The 13,028-nt window shown below is 42.2% G+C and overlaps 1 protein-coding gene across 4 annotated transcripts in view; it reads left to right on the forward strand.

Moving 5' to 3' along the window:
* The window catches only part of LOC114654202 (ADAMTS-like protein 1), a 388,522-nt gene that overhangs the window by 177,630 nt on the left and 197,864 nt on the right, over nt 1-13,028 (forward strand). The window lies entirely within an intron of this gene.

Here is a 13,028-nt window from a genome sequence, read left to right on the forward strand (position 1 = left end):
GATACTAAATCTTGTTGTCTTTGTATTGGAGAATGGCCTCAGCTGGCAAAGGTGGCATACTTCAGACCTTTAGGGGAATGCCAGTGATAGCTGTTGGCTCTGTAAAGGGGCATTGGGGATTTACTTAAGTCATATGGGCAAAACAATAAAAAGGGTGATGGAGGATATGAAGATATAAGGATGATGCTTAATCCAGTTGTCTTAGTATTAGAGAATGGCCTCAGCTGGCACAGGTGGCATACCTTAGAACTTTAGGGGAATACCAGATACCAGTGATGGCTCTGTAAATGATCCATGTAGGTAATGCTAGCAAAAAAGAAGGAGGGTGGTTGGTCTATTTGCCTTCGTTTTGGGGTATGGCATCAGCTGGCATTCTTCAAACTTTTATGGGAATATTAGTGCTGGCTGTGGGGGTGTTTGGGATCCATTTAGGTTACATGGGTAAAGAATGAGGAGAATTCTTGATCTAGTTGTCCTTGTGGTAGGCGATGGCATTAGCTGGCATACTTCAGACCTTTTAGGAAAATTCCAGGGCGGACTGTAGACTCTGACGTTATAAAGAGGCTTTGCCAATTCATGTAAGTCATGTGGGCAAAAATGAGCAGGATGGTTGATCTAACTGCCATTCTTTTCTTAGGAGATGGCATCAGCTGGCATTCTTGAAAACCTTTATGTGGAATGCTAGTGCTGGCTCTAAACTCTGAATCTGTAAAGAAGCTTTGGGTATCCATTTAGGTTAAATGACGAAGAAATGAGAATATGTGATCTAGTTGCACTTTTTATTAGAGAAAGGCTTAAGGTGGCACAGCTGGCATTGTTCAGGCCATTTAAAGGGATGCTAATGCTCTCTGTGGACTTTGAATCTTTAATGAGGATTTGGGGATCCATTTAGGCTACATGAGCAAGACATGAGGGAGGATATTTGATCTACTGTAGCTGGCTTTGTGTTACGAGATGGCATCAGCTGGCATTTATGGGGTACAATCTGCCCTGCTCCATGAATCAGTAAAGAAGCTTTGGGAGTTAATTTAGATTATAAGGGCAAGAAATGAGTACATGTGATTTAGTTATAGTTTAGGAAGGCATTAGCTGGCACACCTGACATTCTTCAGACTTTTATGGGGAATGCCAGTGCTGACTCTGAATCTGTAAAGAGACTTTGGGGATTCATGTAAATCATATGGGCAAATAAAAAGAACAGGGAGGTTGATCCAGTTGCCTTTGTATTAGATGGGAATAAAAGTGCTGACTCCAAATCTGTAAGAAGGATTTTGGGAACTATTTAGGTTTCATTGGCAAAAAATACGAATATCTGATCTAGCTTATGCTCTTTATTAGGGGGTGGCATCAACTGGCATACTTCAGACCTTTTAAGGGAATGCAAGTGCTGGCTCTGGACTCAGATTTGGAAAGGGGCTTTGGGAAATTGATTTAGGTAATACAGACAAGAAATAAAGAGGATACTTGATCTAGTTGTCTTTGTATTAGGGGATGGCATCAGCTGGCACAGTTGGCATTCTTCAGACCTCTTAGGGGAATGCTAATGATGGCTGTGCACACTGAATCTGTATAGAAGCTTTGAAGATTAATTTAAGTCTATAAGTTAAGTTTATGAGCAAAAAATAAAGAATGATTGATCTAGTTGCTTTTGTTTATGAGGTTGGCATCACCTGGTGAAGCTGGTATTCTTAGACGTTTGTGGGGGACACGAGCAATGGCTGTGGTCTCTGAATCAATAAAGTTGCTTTTGGGATCCATTTAGGTTACATTGGCAAAAAAAGAGGATACATGATCTAGTTGTCTTTGTATTAGGGGATGGCATCAGCTGGCACAGTTGGCATTCTTCAGACCTCTTAGGGGAATGCTAATGATGGCTGTGCACACTGAATCTGTATAGAAGCTTTGAAGATTAATTTAAGTCTATAATTAAGTTTATGGGCAAAAAATAAAGAATGATTGATCTAGTTGATTTTGTATATGAGGTTGGCATCACCTGGTGAAGCTGGTATTCTTAGACCTTTGTGGGGGACACAAGCAATGTCTGTGGACTCTGAATCAATAAAGTTGCTTTTGGGATCCATTTAGGTTACATGGGCAAAAAAAAGAGGATACATGATCTAGTCACTCTTTTTATTTTAGAGGATGGCATCAGCTAGCACAGCTGGCATGCTTCAGATCTTTTAGTTGAATGCTACTGCTAGCTGTGGTCTCTAAATGTATAAAGGGGCATCTGGGGATCCACTTAGGGTGTATGGGCCGGAAGTTAGAAGAATACTTGATTTAGTCACTTTTTTCTTAGGACTGGCATCAGTTGGCATTCTTTTGAACCTTTTAAGGGTATGCTAATAACGGCTGTGGACTCTGAATCTTCTGAATCTGTATAGATGCTTTGGAGCTGAATTTAAGCCATATGGGCAAACAAAGAGGAGAATGATTATTTAGCTGCTTATGTATTATAGAATGGTATCAACTGGTACAGCTGGCATTCTTCAGACCTTTATGGGGAACACTAGCAATGGCTCTGGGCTCCAAATCAGTAAAAAGTCAATGGTGATTAATCTAAGACATTGATCTGGTCGTGTTTTTGTATTAGGGCATGGCATCAATTGGCACAAATGTTTTAAGAATTTGCAAAACCCCTACCTTCAGGGTAAAGACATTTCATTGAATTGGCTTAAGTGTGATATTCAGTTCAGATCTTTCTTATATAGTGCCTTTCACAGCAGGTTGGATCACTGCACAGTTTGGTACAAAAATGTCAGTCAGGTGTGTTATATACCACCTCTTATATTTTCCTGGCATAATCACACCTTTGCCACCAGAGGCGAAGCTAAGGTTTTCAGTGCCCGGGGACAACTGAAGATTTTGCGCCCCCTCCTGTTTGCCAAACTGCAATGGGGAAGGGAAAGAAACATCAATTTGGCGGCCCCTGGATGCTGCGCCCAGGGACAGATGTCCCCCCTTGCCCCCACCACCACTGTTTGCCACTTTTGATGCCCCAGGTTTAAAAATGACAGGTCAGGAGGACACACAGACTGCAGAACAATGAAGATGTGAGCTCGCTGTGGGCATCTCTAATGCCAGGTGCGCTTTCAGATTGGGCGCCACTTCATTTTATGCCTCTGGAGCGCCACACACTTCCAAAATCATGTTATGGAGATTTCTGTAGGCAAGACTGGCACAAAGCATCGCCTAACATCTGGATGAACGGAGTCACTGAAGGTGTCTGTCTAGAGGATTAAAGCAGGCCATTGGCTTTAGACTGGCAAATTGCAAAGTGATCAATGACAGACGGTGCCCTCAAAAAACAATAAAGTTCAAAAGTAGGCAACCCAGCCAGCCTGGTATAATACTTAATAAGCTATGGAGGTGAGGGGGCGGCTTCTACTCGGGTCGAGCGCCCCCAGCTTGTGAATTGTGGTGGGGACTCTGAGCCTAAATGTGTATGGAAAAAGAAAGAGTGGCACACTGGTTTGAGTTGTGACCCCTCTTCATCCACTTCATCCAGGACCCGCGTTCAAGATGTCACCTGGGCACACTTTACAGGCTGTACCTTCAGTTCATGTCAGATTTTAGGAGACTCTCAAAAATCTTATTTCAGGTAAGGAAGACAGACGTTTGAAGGTCAGGTAGTTCTAGTCGGTAATCATGCTGAGGTGTTACATGTTAATCAGCACATGAAGGAAAGAATTTCACCGTCCTCTGTATATGGGATAATAGGGACTCTATTTTATAGCGCCTTGCACATCTGTCTTTGAGATGTGTGTTACATATTGATCAACACATGCAAGTAAGACTTTCTCTTTTCTCTGAACACTTGATGGTAAAGGCCCAGTAAACTTCACCATTGTATAGTGCCTTTCAAATCTATCTTGGCAACATGCTGCCAGTTGATTAGCAAGAAAGAATTTCAGTGTGCTCTGTACACCTGACAATCCGGATTCTATCAACCCATCTATTATATAGTGCCTTTCACATCACTCTGTTGTATAGTGCTTGTCCTATGGTAAAGTGTCTTGCACATACACATGATGATTAGCACATGCAAGTAAGAACTTCTTTGTAATTCTGATATTAATGACCCTCTTAACCTGCCGAACCCCTCTCAGCTTCCACTCAATCATTCAGCCCCGCCCATCTGTCTGCCACTCAAGCATTTAGACCCACCCATCCATCTGCCACACAAGTACATAGCCCCAATTAGTCATCAGCCACATAAGCATATAGCCCCGCCCAGCTGGCTGCCACTCAAGCATTTACACCCACCCATCCATCTGCCAGTCAAGTATATAGCCCCAATCAGTCATCTGCCACTCAAGCATATAGCCCCGCCCAGCTGCCTGCCACTCAAGCATTTACACCCATCCATCCGTCTGCCACTCAGGTATATAGCTCCAGTCAGTTATCTGCCACTCAAACATATAGCCTCACCCAGCTGGCTGCCACTCAAGCATATAGCCTCACCTAATCATCAGCCACATATGCATATAGCCCTGCCCAGCTGGCTGCCACTTAAATATTTACACCCACCCATCCATCTGCTGGTCAAGTATATAGCCCCAATCAGTTATCTGCCACTCAAGCATATAGTCCCGCCCAGCTGGCTGCCACTCAAGCATTTACACACACCCATCCATCTGCCAGTCAAGTATATAGCCCCGAACAGTCATCTGCCACTCAAGCATATAGCCCCGCCCATCTGGCTGCCACTCTAGAATATAGCCCCACCCAGTCATCTGCCACTCAGGTATATAACCCCGCCCAGCTGGGTGGCACTCAAGCATGTTAATCTTCATTACTAATAACCCTTCTGCTCCTCCTCCTCCTCCTCCTCATAATTTACATGGGATTTATGTTGTATCTTGATTAGCATGTGCAAGTATGAATTTCACTGCATTCTGTATATCTGACAATAAGGACCTTACAAATCTGTCTATTGTATAGTGCCTTTCGTATGTCTCTATTATATATTGCTTTTTCTATGTGTCATATAGTGCCTTTCACATCTATCTTGGTGATGTGCTACATGTTGATTCGCCCAAGCAAGTAAGAATTTCACTGCTCTGAACACTTGACAGTAATGACCTCGTAAACCTGTCTATTATACAGTGACTTTCAACTCTAACTTGGCGACATGTTACATCCTGCTGGCTGCCAGTCAAACATATAAAACTCCATTACCAGCAGCCCTTCTCCTCCTCCTCATAATTTACCCTTAATTTATGTTATACATTTTCTCTCTGTTGTAGAGTGCTTTCACTATTTACTGTATGGCACTATGAACCTCCATGTTGGTGATCTGTTGCATGTGGATGAGCACATGCAATTAAGAATTCCCTATGCCCTGTACCTCTGCCAGTCTAACCACACCCAGACACCTGCCAGCCAAGCATATACAGTAATCCCCCCCAACTGACTGAGACTCAAGTAGATAGCCCCACCCACCTGGCCTGCTTTTTGGCTCCGTTTTGGAAGCCTCATACTGCATGCCTTGGTTTTAATTATTAAAAGGCTCCTCTGTATTCTTTTTTTTGTTATATTTCCATTTTGTATTGTTGATACATTTGCAGAAATACTAAAAATCCCATTTTTGTTTCACTGTTCTGTGGTATTGATGTTAAACAATTTTAGCAGAAGACTGCAACATAACAACATGTTAGGAAAGGTGAAGGGGTCTGAAGACTTTCTGAAGCCATTGTAGTTTATTATTTTTCAATTTTGATTAATAAATTCCTTTTTTTTTTTTTTTGCAAAAAGTTGTTTTTTGTTAACCCTTTCCTACATATGCCAGGGGTTAACTGTAATCCCTTCCCTTAAGTGTCATTTTGAATTTTTTTTTTCTTGGGACTTTGCCACTATTTGAGCTCTTTCACAGCCATAGGCCTGTTTGGCCTGGTGGAGGCTGATGACAGCCATCAGAGTGGGCACTCACGCTGCCTGGCACTGTGCCATACCTGGGTAAGTTAGTTTGGGTCTGGCCTGCTTTTTTGCTTTGTTTTGCAGGCCTCATACCTTTTAGCTTCTTATGTGTGTGAATCATATCACTCACTTGCAGTTTAAGTCTCCCTGACTGTATTTTGTCAGATGATGATGATGTCAGAGGGTATTCCAATGATTGGATGCCAATCAAGGCAGACCAGACACGGACATCCCTTTTGTTTGATTGATTTTCAGTGATATGAAAGGCATGTAAAGGTGTGAGACCACCTGAGCATGCTGGGATGTGTTGTCCCTTGGGTTTCATGGTGGCCACCAGGGGGAGCTGAAGGGAATCATCCTAATCTCTATCTATCTATCTATCTATCTATCTATCTATCTATCTATCTATCTATCTATCTATCTATCTATCTATCTATCTATCTATCTATCTATCTAATCCTTACTTCTTTTGGAACTTCTGATTGACCCAGAAGTACTTCCATTGGGGTATGCCTTGGCACTGGAAGTATGCCCGGGTCCAAGGTAAAAGGAGCCACTCAACCTCATCCAGGTGAGTTGGAGTCGGGTGGAAGGAGGACAAAACTCACCTGGGATGTGTGGAAGAGAGAAAAAAAGAGACAAGAATTGTGTTATGGTTGGTTGGTGGTTTTATTTTCTAAAGAATGCAGTAATAAAATGCTCTGTATTTTTCATTCCAACAGATGGCGCATTGATGCCTTGTTTAAAGCCTTTGTGCAAGGTGTGTTGTAAGAATAAACTTCTTATTATACCGACTTGTGTCTCTGAGGTCGTGTCTTGGGGTTTGGGGTACTGCAACGCCCCCTGGTGGTTACAGTGTGTAATCACAAGACATGGATCAATGCACAACAACTGTCTCTGACTGAAAAATGGAGATATTTGGTTAAGGTTTTATGCTTATTTTTCTGGTTGTGTTGTCTGTTTGGCCTCCATTGTAAAGCACCAGTGCGGGCAAGATATATATTTTTTTAATTATACAAAACACTTAACGTTAGAACACAGTTTGGTGTGGCGAATGCTTATATACCCAGACTGTGAAGAAATAAATTTGACTTGAAAAGTACCGAATGTGTCCTTCAGCAGCCAAGACAAGACAGAAGTGAGTTGCCAGTAGGGGGCGGCAGTCATTTCAATGAGCCTCACGTGATGTCTTCACACTCCACTCTCTATTTTTTTCCACATTTCTCTTATTGTTTCAGCCACACGTCCCGATCCATCACATGCAGCGGAGCAACAAAAACAGCGCAGAACATTTTAAAAATCAGACGTCTGAATGTCTGCAAAGGAAAACATCCAATATGTCCAACACAAACTCGCCATTTTACAAGACGGAAAGGAAGCAAATTTGTTTCTGGGAAGATACTTTGGCGGAGCCAGAGGAGATGCTAATTTTCTTGGTCTTTTCTTTGATTGGCTCGCTCTCAAATTCGCATTTTTTTGGCTGCTTTTTCCTCATCGCTCAGTCATGTCCAGAATGTTTTCTGCGCTGGCCTAAGGCTTTGTTTTCCTTCGGAGCCGTGCCATCTCTCTATTTTCTTACAAAACAAAAAATATTGCATTTTTTTGTGTGTTTTTGGACTGTAGCTCCTTTAATCAAGTCATTTGGGTTTTTTTATGTGGAAATGATCCTCCCTGGCTGTGTGGCTGTGGCTGTGTAGATATGGGCACTGAATTGTGAAAAATGAAAGCCGTATGGTGATGCCACCAAGCCTGGGGGTCATCAACTGAATGGCGTCCACATGCTAGTTTTCTTTGACTCCAAATCTTCCTCAAATACATTTTGTTAAATTCAATTATATTATAGTTATGTAGAATCTATAAACGTCAGGCATATGTAAGTTCAGGCAAGTGGAGAGAGTTTGAAAAGTGCAGGTGCTGAAATCATTTTAACAATGCATGCAGGGCACGAGTTCCCTCTGCTTGAAGAAGAAAACAAATAATTGCATTATTTTGCAACTCGCTGTGCTACTCGTCTAAGACGGCTTGAAATCTAAGCAGTCAATGTAACGTTTTCAGTGTTAATATTTGCAGTGCACCACCTGTTGGAATGTAATTTCTAATGAATTTTTTTTCTTTGAATTCACTGTCGTAATCTTTATTTATTTATTTATCTGGTTTGTGCAATGGTATATACTGTATTCCCTGTCGTTCTTTCTTATATTCTGTAAGTGCCTTGAGCATGGCAAAGGCGCTATATAAATAAAATGTATTTATTATTAATGAATGCAGTAATGAAATGCTTTGCATTTTTCATTCCAACAGACGGTGCATCAAAAATGATAGATAGATAGATAGATAGATAGATAGATAGATAGATAGATAGATAGATAGATAGATAGATAGATACTTTATTAATCCCAAGGGGAAATTCACATACTCCAGCAGCAGCATACTGATAAAGATAATATTAAATTAAAGAGTGATAACAATGCAGGTATACAGACAGTCACTTTGAATAATGTTAACGCATAGTGTGGGGGAGGAACGATCTCCTCAGTCTGTCAGTGGAGCAGGAAAGTGACAGCAATCTGAAAATTAGCATGGCTTTTACGAATCCCATACCAAATGGCATATAACAGGGACTTTTCTTTCTTCTGCACAGACGGTGCATCACAAACATTAGCACTGGTTTTACGAAGTCCTTTCCAAATATCATATACTAGTGACATATGCATTGCATTTTTCATTCCAACAGATGGCACATCTCAAAAATCTTATATATAATTCGCCAGTCTACTCACTCACTCACTCACGTCTGTCCGAAGTCGAATGCGTAGTCGCCTTCTGTGCACGTCTGAAGCCGAATGCGCAGTCGCCTTCTGCGCACCTGCCCGAAAAACCTTATGAGACCGACATCGTGGCAGGCGGCGGATTTACGGCCGTGAAAATTCAAAGAGAAAGGCAACTTCGATTAAAGCTCTAGAGGCCTGAAAGGCGATTTCGACTACAGGTCCAGGCCTAATTACGCATTCATTCAATACACCTATATCAGGTTTGTGGTGCTTATACTTACTACTCTTGCACTCGTGCCCATTTCATCTTGCGTTGTTGAAATGGCTTTTTGTCTAGTTTGTAATAAAAATCATTGCATTTCTCTTTCCAGCAGATGGTGCATGGCAAATATTAACTTGGCTTTTATAACTCCAATACCAATTGGCATATAACAGGGACATATGCAATGCATTTTTCATTCCAACAGAGGGTGCCTCAAAAGCATTTGTAGTAATAATTTGCATTGCATTTCTTTTTTCAACAGATGGTGCCTCACAAGCATTTCTAGCAATAATTTATGCATTGCATTTTTCTTTCCAACACATGGTGCATCACAAATATTAACATGGCTTTTACAAATCCCATACCAAGTGGCATATAAGAGGGACATATGCATTGCATTTTTCATCCTAACAATTCACGCATCACAAGCATTTGTAGTAATAAAATTCATTGCATTTTTCTTTCCAACAGATGGTGCATCACAAATTTTAGCCCTGCTTTTACAAATACCATATCAAATATCATATAACAGCGACACTGCGGTGGGTTGGCACCCTGCCTGGGATTGGTTCCTGCCTTGTGCCCTGTGTTGGCTGGGATTGGCTCCAGCAGACCCCCGTGACCCTGTGTTTGGATTCAGCGGGTTAGGAAATGGATGGATGGATGGATATAACAGCGACATATGCACTGCATTTTTCTTTCCAACAGATATCACATTGCAAACATTAGTGCTGCTTTTACAAATCTAATGCCAAATGGTAGACCTCAGGGTATTTGACATTAATGTATGCAGTGCACCGTCTATTGGATTACATTTTGTAATGAATGTAGTAACAGAGTGCATTGCATTTTTCACTCCAACAGATGGCTCATCACAAACATTTGTAGTAATAAAATGGATTGCATTTTTCATTCTAACAGATGGCACATCACAAACATTTGTAGTAATACAATGGACTTCATTTTAATTCCAACAGATGAATCATTACAAACATTCACAATAGTAAAATGGATTAGTTTTCCTTCCAACAGAAGCATGACACAAATATTTGTAGTAATAAAGTGGATTTCAATTTTCATTCCAACAGATGGCATATCAAAGACATTTGTTATCTTTGTTTGCTATTACCTCTGTACCTTATTGCTATTTGATTTTATAGTCCTCTTTGTTTTTATAATTTTATTACTGTTGTTTAATTTCATTGTACAGTGACCTTGAGTAGTAAGAAAGGTGCGTAATAAATAAAAAATATTATTATTATTATTATTAATTAATTAATTAAATGCATTGCATTTTTCATTCCCACAAATGGCACATCACAAACATTGCCACTTCTTTCTCAAATCCCACACCAAATAGCATATAACAGAGATGGAGCAACTGTATGGACACACAGGTAACACAGACACACACTTTTCCTTTTTTTTTAAAGTGAATATAATCTAACTTTTTAAATTAGGAAAGTCAATTCACTTTGCTAAATAACAAACACAGAGGGCTCTGTAGTGGAGCTGGTCAGGAGCACCAAATTCCTTGGTGTGCAACTGGCAGCTGACCTTCCTTTGTCAAAGAACACCAGCCCCATAGCCAAGAAGGTCCAGTACTGTCTCCACTTCCTACGGCTGCTGAGCAAATAGCAAGCCTACCTCTCCCCCCACTTTCTCACCACATCCTACAGGGGGCACCATGGAGAGCATTCTGATCTGCCGCACCACTGTCTGGTCTGGGAACTGCAGCGTCTCTGACTGTAAGGTCCTACAATGTGAAGTGCACACGGCATGCAGAAAAGACCATTGGAAAAAATCTCTGCCCTCCATTAAAGACACCCTCATAAAGTATACAGCCTTACGAAGGAGGAGGACCACTGCCACCCCTCCCATGGTCTCTTTGGCCCATTTCCTTCTGGCAGACAGTTCTGGAACATCCAAACCAGTTCTGTCAGGTTTTACCTCTTGGTGGTCCCATCTTGGAATCTCTGTGCTGCCCTCAGGTCTGCTCCTAGGAGTGTTTTTATATGCAGCACACTTGCTACACTTATTACTGCTGTTGTATTAATTATTATCCATCCATTTTCCAACCCGCTGAATCAGAACACAGGGTCACGGGGGTCTGCTGGAGCCAATCCCAGCCAACACAGGGCACAAGGCAGGAACCAATCCCGGGCAGGGTGCCAACCCACCGCAGGACACACACAAACACACCCACACACCAAGCACACACTAGGGCCAATTCAGAATCACCAATCCACCTAACCAGCATGTCTTTGGACTGTGGGAGGAAACCCACGCAGACACGGGGAGAACATGCAAACTCCATGCAGGGAGGGCCCGGGAAGCGAACCCCCCAACTGCGAGGCAGCAGCGCTACCCACTGAGCCACCGTGCCGCTATTAATTATTAGTTACAGTTATTGGTTTATTTTTAAATATTTATTTATTTATAGTTTAGGTCTTCACTGGTCTCGCACTTGCCCTCTGTTTCTCTATATACCGCACCGCGGTGGTCCTATACGCTGCAATGCGATGAATGAGCGACATGGCAATAAAGCCACTTGACTTGTTTGAAAGTGTGCCGGACGTGCAGGGGTCTCAATGCCGTATTTGACAATGAAGAGAAAGTCAACAGCATACGATCCCAACGTAGAAAAGAATCTTGAAAATAATGATAGATCAATGCGCTCTACGCCTGCATGAAAATCATCGGGCGCTGGGGATGCCAATCGTGTAGCCTTTATGAATATTAAGTGAGATGAAATGCCAGACCTCCCAAAAACACATTCTCTCAACTTCATATTTGTGTTTTACCCCATTAAAGAAATTCAACTGCAGCCCATTACTGTAATGCGATTCTAGCGCCTTTCACGACGTCGTCGCGGGGTCCTGCCACTCATTATGGCAGCTGGTTGCTTTGTTTTCCACGTCACCCCCAACTCTGTGCAATGCCACCCGTATAGGCTGCGAACCCCTTCGACGGTGTTATGTTATGTCACGTCTTTGCTGTCCGTGGTGCCCATGTCTCCTTCCCCTGTTAAGGGGGTCTTTTCTCATTCCACCCGCCGACATATATCAACTTCCAAGACACACCAGATGTTTCTGTTTTGGATTTCTAGTCCATTTGGGTGGCGTGTTTAAGTAAATAGTTGTTAACATTTTCTAAAAACGAGCAAATCCCATCTTTATGAGAAAAGGTTTTGTCCTGTCACAAAGATTTTCCTGGCATCACACCGAGTCAGCTCGCCGCCGGTGGCCGTGCCGCTTTTCCTTTCAGAGTGATGGCAGGGGTCTTCGGACTGCCCCCTGTGCCCCTTTCTCACTAAATGAAAGCCCCAATTCGACGGGGCCTTTTTTTACCTTGAACTACACAGTCGCCCGTGGAGATCAGTCAGATTTAATCTGGAGCCCCCCCCCCATCTCACTTTCTACAATCTTTTGGGGCTCCTACTACTGTGCCTCTTTCTGAAGCTCTGATCCCCCCAGCAGTGACGTTCAGCTCAGAGCCCCCCGACCGTCACTGCCTTACTTGAGTACTTTATACTTTCTAAGCTCTTGGACACAATAAAGCGAGACCCTCACATTACTCGAGGGTTTTTACCTCTGTGACCTGTGACCGCGGACCCCAGAGAAATGAACACAAGTGAAGGCCGCCTTTCTTAATTTGTTGGGCATAAATAAAGCTTTGTAGTGTTAAAGTGTGACGTGTGATGGTGCTCAGTATCTGCTTGGCTTTAATACAATGGGAGAAAGTAAATAAATGTGAGTGTTCTTGTTAACCTGCTTCACCTCATTTATATTAATAATGCAAAGTCTGTCGTGTGTAATGTTTGTCACCAGAGGTTCAATTTGGTAAGTTTTAAGCATCAATAAGATAATAGTTCATCATACCCTGATATGTAAATGATTATATACTTCCTTTTTCACATTACTGTACATTTCACTTGTGTTTTGCCCTAAACTGGTGGAGGGTGCATTTACCTTTTCACATCACTCTGACCTGATATGTAAGCCACTGAACTGAAGAAGGGTGCACATACTTTTTCACATCACTCTGTTTTTCCACATTAGCTGTGACCTGAGCTA

This window comes from Erpetoichthys calabaricus, chromosome 7 (assembly GCF_900747795.2).
Source record: "Erpetoichthys calabaricus chromosome 7, fErpCal1.3, whole genome shotgun sequence".
NCBI lineage: Eukaryota > Metazoa > Chordata > Cladistia > Polypteriformes > Polypteridae > Erpetoichthys > Erpetoichthys calabaricus.